Below are 12,045 nucleotides of genomic sequence, written 5' to 3' on the forward strand. Positions count from 1 at the left end.
CAGTATAAAAGAAGTCAGCGTAACCTTAAAAGCCCACAAGAGTCTTAACATACGGTGGCCCTGAGAGGCCAAATGGACTGCAACTTAAGAAAACACCAGCAGTAAGAAAAACGCTGGAAAAAAAGCACACAAAACACAACGAAAATAGGACAAAACAAAACAGGAATAGGAAAAAACAGATTTCCAAAAGCACAAGTGAAGTGTTTCTGGGGAGACAATAACCCGACGGACCAGTTGCAGGAACCAAAACATGCTAGGTAACTGTGTTTTAATCTCATGATTCATATAATACTGATGGTGGATTTTTAGGCTAATAGGCTAACACGCTTAGCTCTCATCTTTTCTTTCCTCACAAAACTGATAGATCCTCCACTTCTTTTAAGTGTCTCCCAGAGCAATTCTTAACATATTTTGGTTCCTGCAACTGGTTCGTCGGGTTATTGTCTCCACAGAAACACTTCCCTTGTGCTTTTGGACAGCCTTAACAGCCTTAAGCGGGTGTTTTCTTTTTAAAAAATGGCCAACATGGGTACACCACGCTAGTTGTAAAAAAATTGTACATCTGAGTTAATTATCTCAGATGTAAACTACCTGTTTATTTTATTGTGTAATTTTCTCCTTTATTTCCTCTTTTCTGTTGTACAGTGCTTTGTGACTGTATATGTAAAGCTCTTCATACTCTGTTTTTATTAGTTCAAGCTCTCATTTTGTAACTTTATAATCCTGACATTCTCTTGTTCGTTTGAACTACTTTGAAGGAAAAATGTCTCTGTTATTGGTTGGTGTTTTTCAGCTTCCACAGTAGTTTCTTCAGCAGCTAGCAGGTGTTTGCACACGAGTTGCCATCTTTCATGTAAAGTAGGGGCAACTGTGGTGATCTGCCACTGCAGGTGCAATGCTGCGAACTTCTTTGCGACCTAGCAACTGCCAGCAACCACCCTAAAACAAGTCAAGAAAACTACATTTTATTCTAGAGAGCAACCCCCTGGTGGTTGCCAGGGGGTTGCTGAATGGTCTCTTGGACTGTGTTTGGTTTGATACTACAACTTAAAAGCTTTTGGAATTAAAATGAGCCTGCTCATTAAATAGGCTAAGATTAAATTTTGTTATGTTCATGTCACACTACCAATAAGAATGTTATATGACACAAACTGACACTAAGCAGGCCCAAACTTGGACAAAATGTAATACAGCATAAGACAGCAAGGGTGCAGCCCAAAGGGGCTTGTCATTTTAAACTAGGAAAACGTCTCACGGCAACACAGCCTGTGGTTGCAGCTACAGTATTACTAGCCCTTCGATGAAACTGAAGATGGTTATCAAAGAGATCAGTTCCACAAACCACTGGACCAAATATAGGAATTAAATAAGATGTCTTTATTGACCCTGTAGTTTCACATTACAGCCTGAAATGAGATCACAGGAAAGATGGAAGCTCTGATCAATGCCTCAGTGGAGCAGTGAAATTAATAAAAGTCATGGTTGTATTGACAAAGCCTTCGGCAGATAAACGCCGTGTGTGAGACGGTCAAAATTTGTGTTGCACAAAGATTCCTATCGGCCTGTGTAAACTCGTAACATTTGCAACATGCTGCGACTCTGCCTGCACATTGTTTTCTTGTATTCGGACTGAGCAGATTGCAGATGAGTAAAACTCAGACTGCAAGTTGATATAATTGATTAAATTCAAGGTTGAAAAGCGTATTAGCTATCTTAGGTGAAAAGTCTTCACCCGAGTCTTCTGAGTGTCTATAAAAAATTGTAAGGCTCGCTTCAGAAGGATAAAAGTGCCAATAAAGGCAGATAAAAAGGTATGTGTAAACGACCACGGCAGACCCAGTGGCATTTTGATAATTTTTTATTAATCCCTTCACGGTTGCTGTACATTCGCACTCAGAGCTGCAGCTCTCCCGCTGCCAGCTCAACATAACAACAACAACGCCAACCACAGGACCCAGTACAGTATTTAATTCGGCGGCCACAGTATGGAATCAAAGCGTTCACACTAATTCAACGTTTCCATTGTTGGTCTGCAGCCGTTCCATTGCACAAGAAATGTACAGACACTGAACGCAGTCATCAATTCTAATCAACGCATCGCCTCGAGTCCATTGTGCTCCCAGCTTCCTCCTTCAATTAGAGGAGAGCAAATTGGCTTTGAAGCCTGAGAGCCAGCCGAAGCAGTTAATTCTGAAAGTGGGAGTGGCATGCATTGGCCACGTTAACTCATTGATTATCTTGCATGATATCATATTAGACAGGCACATGCATTTAATATTACCTGTAGCTTCTTCTTCTTCTTCTTTTTTCCTTTTTTAGGGCACTCAACATTTAAGTAGGCAAAATGTTCATGAATATTACAGACCACGTCTTCCCGCTGCTCAAACAATGAATAAAAGGGCTCACTGGCTCTTTTTGTACGAAGAGCAAACAGAGCCGAGGCGCTTTACATATCCAGTGATGTGTCAGAGAAATAAATAAATTAGCCCGGTGCTTCTTCAAAAACAAACAGCTGTCAAAAAGTCACTCAGGGGCACCCCACGTGCACCTTTCCCCCCCAGAAATCAAATCTCCGCAAAGAGGATTGTTTTTTATTGTATCCTGTTTTTTTATTGCTCTGTTCCTTTGTATGTTTCCATCTTAGAACCAAATCAAGTCTCTGATTTAATGTGGTGTCTGCTGTGCCGAGTCTCACTACAGAGTAATCCTACTTTAGCTCTAGGATGTGCCTGTGATCTTCGCTTTGAGAGATCCAAGGAGACTTGGCAATAAAAATGTCATTATTATCACGAAGCACCTTGCACTAAATGCAAATAACATAAATTAAGGGGGAGGGAGCATTTTGTAAACAAATAAAACAGTCAAAGATGAAAGCGTAAGAATGTTTCCGCTCTTGTTTTCTGAACAGAGAAACGGGTTGATTTGCATGTCCCCTGCCTCTGAATTCACTGACTGCACGTCTGAAGCGGGAGCGGTGGTAGCTCACTGATGTCGGCTGAGGATTATGTGCACTTTGTAGATTCAACAACAGGCTAAAACTGCTGCTGTTGAATTCACAAGCAGTTTCATGAAAGCCAAGCCAACGGCCTTGTTAACCGAGGACATGCATTTTCTTCCTACATGATGTATTAAATGTTTATTTGACTTCATATTTACCATTTGATTTCTTACCATTTTTTCCTACATATGTTTTAAATCCTGATCACTATAATTTGTACCATATTAACAGAGTAATCAGATTTTATTAGCATTAAAAGAAGCGAGACTCTTTCTGCAAAGTTATCACAATCAAGGGTGTGACAACAGAGCATGATGTATGTTTCGTAAGACTGTGCATCCCAACGCCTGGTTATCTGAAATAAGGAAGGCAGTTTGGTAAGTGTGCTTAATGCTACATCTTAATGCCTTTGAAATGGTTGCTTTGAATATGGAGTTCAGTCTGCAACCATCTGCAGTCACTCGCTGTCTTTAAAGCAAGTCAGTCTGCTATCAGGGTTAGGGGTTAGGGTCTGCTATCAGGCTACTGAGATTTTTAAAAACTCCTGCCAGGGTGGAGATTTTCGAAAACTCGTTTTTTGCGTTTACGTGTGGATGAGGAAAACTGAGATTTTGTCATGCAACGTCAAAGGTGTGCGAAGGTGTCACAACCCAAATCCCGACATTGGTTTTGAATAAATTTACTTTTTTTTAAAAAAAATTTAAATTTATGTATGCTGTATGCATTTTGTTCATTCCTAAGTTGTGAGTCTACACCAACCAAAATACTGTCTTTAGTTATTAACATTTGAAATGTTGAAGACACTTGAAAAGTAACACAAAATTAGCTGCCTTTCCAGAAAAACAAACTTTTTGGAAGTACTTAAGGTTTTGTGAAGGCACAAAACCCTGTTTAGTCTTTCCCTCCCAGGCTTCTAGACTTCTGATTGGCCAACATTTCGTTTTTAGCGTTTACATGTGGTGGGAGATATATTTTCAAAACTGCATGTGTGGACGGGATTTATTTTTTATTCTTTTAAATGAAAACGGAAAATCTCAGTTTTCAAAAATACCCGTGTACGTGTGGAGTTTGTGACTGAAAAGTATGAAGCTGGTAAAAACATGCATCTGTTGGTGATAAAGGTGGTTAGCTGATGAATCTGCAAAAATCACAATTTTGTTGCTGTACGTTTCAAATCTGTTGCCATCAACTGTGCAAACACAGAACTTCACATTAGCTACTTACATTCAGATGCACCCAGAACATCATAAAGTTAGTCCCCTCCTGCAAACAGAGTCACTCAAGTGCTGACTGACTGATTGCAATGTGTTGGCGATATGTCTCTTTATACATTGAAATGCAGTCATTTGCAACAACTCTACAGTTTGAGTCACTGTTTGGAGACAGGTTTCCATCCGCTTGTGGCCAAAATGGTCAACTAGAGTATGAGGGTGTTAAAAGCCTTAAGCCACTTTCTGTTTGTGCTGTACACAGAACTCCACAGTGACGCCACCATCATTTATTGGTTTAAATGGGAAACAATGGTCTCCTATGTGAGGGTGTAATATTTCATTCAGTCTCAAATTTTCTCAGTCTCGTGGAGGATATATGCTACTGGAAATTAATAAGGTGTCTCCAGGACACAAATAGTTTAATATATATTTATTTAAACTTGAAAACACATTAAGGGGTAGCCCCCATTTACAGTGGTGGTAAGCAGTTTATATCTACAATGACAAGCAAAAAAAAAAAATGAATAAAAACAAAACAATATGTGAATCCAGTTAATTCAGGATACAAGATTCTAATGTAAGAAGCAACCACAAAAGTGCTGACAAACATTAAATGGTTTACAATGATGAATTATAAAATGTTTTGGGTCAAACCCATATGGAAAAGAAATAGTAAAAACTTATATGATTTACTCATGAAAGTGGCCACTTTCTCATTACTTTCATATATCGTTTTAGGAAGTATCCAAAACATACAAGTTTCATTATATAATTTTTCAAGGGATCTTATATCTGTTTTCACTCTTGTATGCTTTTCATACAAGTTTCACACAAGACAGATACAAACTTTATAAGATTTATATATATCTTTTCCATATGGGGAACTCCTGAAACAAAAACTAATATATTCTTTTCATGTGGAGAATATTTCTAAAACTGCTAATGCTTGGGAGGACTTTTTCTTTTACGACTCTGACTTTTGCTTCTGCATCGTTTTTTTCTTTTAGTCATCACCACAGAACTTCCACAGTTTCAACTAAGGTATTTTCATCACAGCCTTACTCCAACTTTGACCTTGCACATTTTACACATGCTTTACTTGGCCAAAAAAAAAAGTCACACACTAATATCTTGTTGGACCAACTTTCGCTTTGATGATGGCACAAGTTTTTTATTTTTTTTATAAGCTTGTGAAATGTCACAACATTTATCTCCATTCAGAGTTAATTTTTCACTAAAGTGCTTATACTGATGATGAGATGAGTCCCAGTGGTGCACAAAGCCTTCTCCATTATGTTCTGGACTCTGTGGTGGCTAATTCATTTGTGAAACCCATCTCACTGAACCACTGTTTCACAGTTTGAGCCCGATGAATCCTGGCATTGTCACCTTGGAATATGCCTGTGCCATCTATGGAGAAAAAGCAGTGATGGAAAGACCTGGTCACTCAGTATTTTCAGATAGCTACCTTCTGTTTTTTAGACATGTTACATTGTTAAACCTTAACCTCCAATCCAGTGTATAGCTCTTTCGTATTAGCTTCCTTAAGTTCACGTTTGCCAACTGCAAACAATCCATACTGAAGTTTATCATGCTAACTGAAGCCTACAGAGCCTGAGATGTAGCTCTTGAGGTTTTTTGCAGTTTCCAGAGCATTGCATGGTCTAACTTTGGGGTGAGACATATACTTCTGGCATGGTAGTGACATTGTGTGCACATACATTCTTTTTAAATTCAAAATATATCACTTGACTCGGGTTAACAGGTATTTCTTCTTCTGTATTAGAAAGTTGAAGGGTGTCACATGGCTGACAGTGTTGTGGGGTCTTTGTAACAGCACGCTGTCTCACACTTAAGTGCTATATAAATTCAGTCAAGCATAATATTCATCAGACATCAAGATGACTACAGGCTTTGAGCACTTTACGCCTCCCCTTTATGAAGTCATCTATCTATGTAAATCTAGGTTTTGTGGAGCTTTGAAATCTCCTGCTAACTTGAGCGTAGCCCTTGAAAAATAAGAACAATTCTGAAAGATTGGATTAAATGGGCAGGGAGGTCAGGCAGCAAGTGAAATCTTGTAAACTCAAGGCTGTCCTGTTTATAGCTACAGAGTAAGATTCATTCATTCCTTTATTTCTACTTTCATTCTTTCACGTAGTTACTCCCTTTTAGAAACACATGAACTGGACGCAAACCTCAAAACACACTGAGGAGTCTGGAGAATAGGGCTGCTGTAAAAAATAGATTTTGACATAATTCAGTTTTTTAACTTTTTCCGTGGTCTTGTTGCCACACAGAGGAGCAAATTAAAGGGATAAGTCATTGATTTAACGTTGTATGGCAGTGCTTCTCTTCTGCTTGAGGTTAAAATAAAAGTGTCAGAGTACAGGTAGCAGTATTTGAGCCCTGAGCAGAAGGCATCAAACCCCGGTGTCAACAATAATATACCCATTCTTCAGTGGCTGCAGTAACACTTGAGGCGCTACAATGTTCCTTGATGCTCCCTGTCCAAGTTTTTTTTAAGGGTGAAGGGCCCCTTCATTTAAGCAGTTGTTTCCATCACCTGTCAAAAACAAAATACCTGCTATGACATGTGATTGGGGTGTGATGAGATGTGCAACACGCCTACAGAGCAGGTTAGCAGCAGGATTCTGCCTGGTGTGATTTAGTGTTCACTCACCATTCATAGCCAGTAAGCAAGAGTGCGGACGTCATGCGTTAACTGCTTCTTTTACCAGTGTTAAGACTCTGCCATACAATGATTTCTAATTAAAGAGACAGCTACTGTTTATTGGTTATAAATTAAATTGATAAATTAATCACTCAAAATGCCGTATGAACAGCTCTATTGTATGCTCACAAATATTTGGACAATGACTCGATTTTGGCATTCTTGCCTCTGTACACTACGATGGTGGATTTTAAATTAAACAATCTAGACATGATTGAAGTGCAGGCTTAATCCAAGGGTTATAACAATAGTGTTTGGGACTTACAGCTATTTTTATGTGTAGCCAGGATACAATTACCGTACTGGGGTTCTTAATGTGCAGTTTTTATTGTCAATGACGACTGAATAAAAAAAATGTCCTTTGACCTTTACTTTTGTCAAACAGCGGCCATGTGGACTTGTACTGAACATCGACAGCATGAGAGGTAACAAAGTAACAGAATAAACGATTAAACAAAAATGCGCCAGTACAATACGAGGAATAAATGAAATCACATAAAATACGAAACACAAAAATACGGCAGTGGCCTCTGTCTGTGCAGAACAAAATATCTGTCATGATCCTGGGTCCTTTTGACCCAGCGTTTTGTGTTTTCTCTTCGCGATTTTGGTTCTGTTCTTCCTCTGGTTAGTGTTTACTCTGTTCTGCCCGTGTGTTCCTGTATCTAGTCCGCGTTTCTTAGTTTGTGTCCTTTCATGTGTAAGTTCCTGTTTTATTGTGAAGGTCTGTGTCTTATGTGAGTGTTTTCAGTTTGCCTCCCTAGTCTCGTCATGTTAATTACTCCCAGCTGTGTCCCCACCTGTATGTAATCCCCCTGTGTTCTCTGAGTGTATTTAAGTTGTGTCTTCTGTCATAGTTGTTGCTGGTTCGTCTGTGTTGTTTCCCCTCGGTCTCCCTGTATGTATTTCCCCGGACCTCCCTGCACCGTCATTCTTGGTTTGTGTTGTTAGTTTACCCAGTTTAGGTTTCAGTTTCATGTTCCTAGCGCCTTTGTTGTTTGCATTTTTGTTGTTAATAAACACTCACCTGCACCAGAGCTGCCGCCTTTTGGTCCTATATATATTCCACACGGCTTGCCCCCGCAAACCGTGACAGAACGAACCAGCACCCATGGACCCAGCGGCAGTAAATCCGTCCGAGGAGCTCCAGGACGACATCACATACAATGTGGAGATCCTTCTCAGCCTATGGCTGGAACATCCCCCGGAAGAGCTTCGCCGCGCAGCAGAAGACCGGCTGCAACGGCTCTTTTCCGGCCTGCCATGGCTATTGGACTCGCTTCCTCCGACCATGCAGGCTTTTCTCCGGCTCACACCGCACCTTCTCTCAGCCACTCCTGCCTCGCTGCCCGACTCGCCGGATGTGATCTTGCCCGGCCCGTCGGAGCCGTCTGCGGGGAGGAGACGCCGATCGCGCCGCAAGCGCGCCACCCCACAGCTGGACGTTCGGACTTCTAATTCGCCGGCTGTGGTGAGTGAGGACTGTTTTCCATTTGCGGACTGTATGACTGTTCATTCAGGGGCGGTGTTCTGTGCGGCAGATGACTTTGTGAACAGCATATCACCTCCCCCGCAGCCACTCTCAGCCCAGTTAGCTCCTGCGCAGCCACTCTCAGCCCAGTTAGCTCCTCCGTCTCCAGTGCCACCCTCAGCTCAGTCTCCAGTGCCACCCTCAGCTCAGTCTCCAGTGCCACCCTCAGCTCAGTCTCCAGTGCCGCCTGTAGCGCAGGCCCCAGTAGCTCCAGTGCCGCCTGTAGCGCAGGCCCCAGTAGCTCCAGTGCCGCCTGTAGCGCAGGCCCCAGTAGCTCCAGTGCCCCCGCTACCCGTAACTCTGGCTCCAGTAATAGTGGTCTCACATACTCACTCCATGCAGGGAGAAAGTATAATTTTACCTCAAGGTGCTTTTTGTAGTTCAGCCGCCTTTGGCACAGTTTGCCGCTCCAGGGCTTCCCCAGAGGCTAGGTCCCAGTCCTCAGCTGATTCTGGACCCCTGGAGTTTAAGCAACCACCCGAGGGACTGCTCCGGCCTTTGTCTCTTGTCTCCGCTGGAGGGTCCGACGGACCGCTCCGGCCTTTGTTTCCTGTTTCTGCTGGAGGGTCCGAGGGACCGCTCCGGCCTTTGTCTCCTGTTTCAGCTGGGGGGCCCGAGGAGCCCGTCCAGCAGCCTTCCTCGTCAGCTGGTGGTTCCGGAGAACCACACCAGCCTCATGCCTCGTCGGCTGGAGGGTCCGAGGGGCCCGTTCAGCCTCCTGTCTCCGCTGGAGGGTCCGAGGGGCCCGTTCAGCAACCTTCCTCGTCAGCTGGGGGTTCAGGAGAACCGCACCAGCACCATGCCACATCAGCTGGAGGGCCCGAGGAGCCCATCCAGCCACCATCTGCTACGCCAGCTCCAGCCTGTGCTTCGTCAGCTGCAGCTCCAGCCTGTGCTTCGTCAGCTGCAGCTCCAGCCCGTGCTTCGTCTGCTGCAGCCTCAGAGCCTTCGTCTGCTGCAGCCTCAGAGCCTTCGTCTGCTGCAGCCTCAGAGCCTTCGTCAGCTGCAGCCTCAGAGCCTTCGTCAGCTGCAGCCTCATCCGAGTCTTCGTCCTCGTCTGGTCCGGCCTCATCAGAGTCTTCTGCTACGCCTGGTCCAGCTGCATCCGCCTGTGCTTCTGTTACGACTGGTCCAGCCTGTGCTTCTGTTACGCCTGGTCCTGTGCCCTCCAAGCCTCGGCCGGTGCGCCTGACACTTGGGCGCCGCCGTTGCCTTCCGCGCGGCCGGCCCCCGGACCGCCATCGCCCGAGTGGCCGCCGTTGCCTTCCGCACGGCCGGCCCCCGGACCGCCATCGCCCGAGTGGCCGCCGTTGCCGTCCGCACGGCCGGCCTCCCGAACTGTATCCACGTCGCCGCCGTTGCCGTCCGCACGGTCGTCCCCCCCGAACTGTTTTGGACTCCTGTGCTGTCGGCCCCCTGGCCGGCCCCCCCGAACTGTTTTGGACTCCTGTGCTGTCGGCCCCCTGAACTCTTCTGTTTTGGACTCTGTTTTTTCCTGTGTTTTGGTGTGCTTCGTTTCTTTTGGTTTTGGGCTCGTTTTTTGTTTTTGTCTTTTGGCCTTCTGGTGCTCCGGTTTTGTTTTGCTTCGAGCCCTCCTTCCTGGGCCCCCGCTGCCCGCCCTGGTCGGGTTGTTTTCTGTTTTTTCTGGCTGTTTCTTGTTGGGCTGTCTGGAGCCAGCCTTTGAGGGGGGGGGGTACTGTCATGATCCTGGGTCCTTTTGACCCAGCGTTTTGTGTTTTCTCTTCGCGATTTTGGTTCTGTTCTTCCTCTGGTTAGTGTTTACTCTGTTCTGCCCGTGTGTTCCTGTATCTAGTCCGCGTTTCTTAGTTTGTGTCCTTTCATGTGTAAGTTCCTGTTTTATTGTGAAGGTCTGTGTCTTATGTGAGTGTTTTCAGTTTGCCTCCCTAGTCTCGTCATGTTAATTACTCCCAGCTGTGTCCCCACCTGTATGTAATCCCCCTGTGTTCTCTGAGTGTATTTAAGTTGTGTCTTCTGTCATAGTTGTTGCTGGTTCGTCTGTGTTGTTTCCCCTCGGTCTCCCTGTATGTATTTCCCCGGACCTCCCTGCACCGTCATTCTTGGTTTGTGTTGTTAGTTTACCCAGTTTAGGTTTCAGTTTCATGTTCCTAGCGCCTTTGTTGTTTGCATTTTTGTTGTTAATAAACACTCACCTGCACCAGAGCTGCCGCCTTTTGGTCCTATATATATTCCACACGGCTTGCCCCCGCAAACCGTGACAATATCTTTACCCTGGCCTTTGACACCACGTGAGATGTTGGTTTTTTATTTTTTATTTTAGTTGTTTTTAGGTGATTCAATGCTGTTTTATCTTGTTTTTTGTTTTAATATAGGGCTGTTTTAATTTTGTTTTATGTGTTTTATTTATTTATTTTGCTGTTTTCTGTTATTCTATTGTTTTAACTTATTTTCTGTACAGCACTTTGTTCCTGTGCTGGGTATTTTAAAGTGCTTTATAAATAAAATTGGATTGGATTGGAAAATACAAAGAGCTAAATCACACAAGGCTCCTTTAAAAAATGTGGAAGTGTTACATACATTTTTATAAACACTTACATTCCACAGCAATCTCAGCTCACTTGGAATACTGCAGCACACAGACGATCTCGCAACTTATCCCTTGCATGCAGAAAATACAGGTCCTTTGCATCATCCATTTCAGAAATACATCATCTTCACTACTATTATACCAGTATGTTTCAACGAGTTATGTGCATATTTAACAATTCCTTACCAACAATTTAACTCCTTCACAACATTCCCATTCCACATCCACAAATAAAAGTAAACAGGAAGTCCCAAGATGCATTTCTTGTTAAGTTTTTTTTTTGGGGGGGGGGACTGCAGTTAACCCTTAAGCACTGCACACAACATGCAGATAACAAAAGAAATAGCACAAGCAATAACATTGAATTACTCAATAACATTCTCGTCTTATCATACATGGAAACAAAGAAACGACATTTTAAGACCCCCTTTTTGAACCTTAAATGGATATTTGGTTAACTGAAGTGGAAAATATTATTATTAATTTACCACTCAGCTACATATGCATAGCGCCATCCTGAAAAAGTTTGGAAACCACAGAACTCAATTAAATGCTGTTTCCCCTCCTTTGAGATGCTCTGCTAGCCCTATATTGCAGCCACCTTCAGTTGCTGCATGCCCATGGGCTTTTTTTTCAAGAATATCCCATCACTGTGTGTTAAAAATCTCTTTGGTTGCTTTTGTATGATTATTTGGGTTTGTTTGGACTTGAATCAGTCAGTCTCTTTGGTTTTGCAGCATTTGGTTGAATCTGTGGCGAGACTTCAGAATTCCTCCTGCTGCGTCGATCAGCAGTCACATCACCAATAAACACTGACGTGGTTCCAGGGACAGCCATACGTGACCACAGCATAACGACCCCAACATGCTTGGAATCACGAGCTATTCCTTTTCTGAAGTTAATCTTGCTTTCATGTCTTCAAAGAATTTGATTTCTAGAACTAGGCTCCCTCATTTAGATGTTTTACACTAAAACTGAATCTGGCCTCCCTGTTTTTGAATGCAA

The sequence above is a fragment of the Aulonocara stuartgranti genome, assembly GCF_965226115.1.
Source record: "Aulonocara stuartgranti genome assembly, chromosome: 3".
NCBI lineage: Eukaryota > Metazoa > Chordata > Actinopteri > Cichliformes > Cichlidae > Aulonocara > Aulonocara stuartgranti.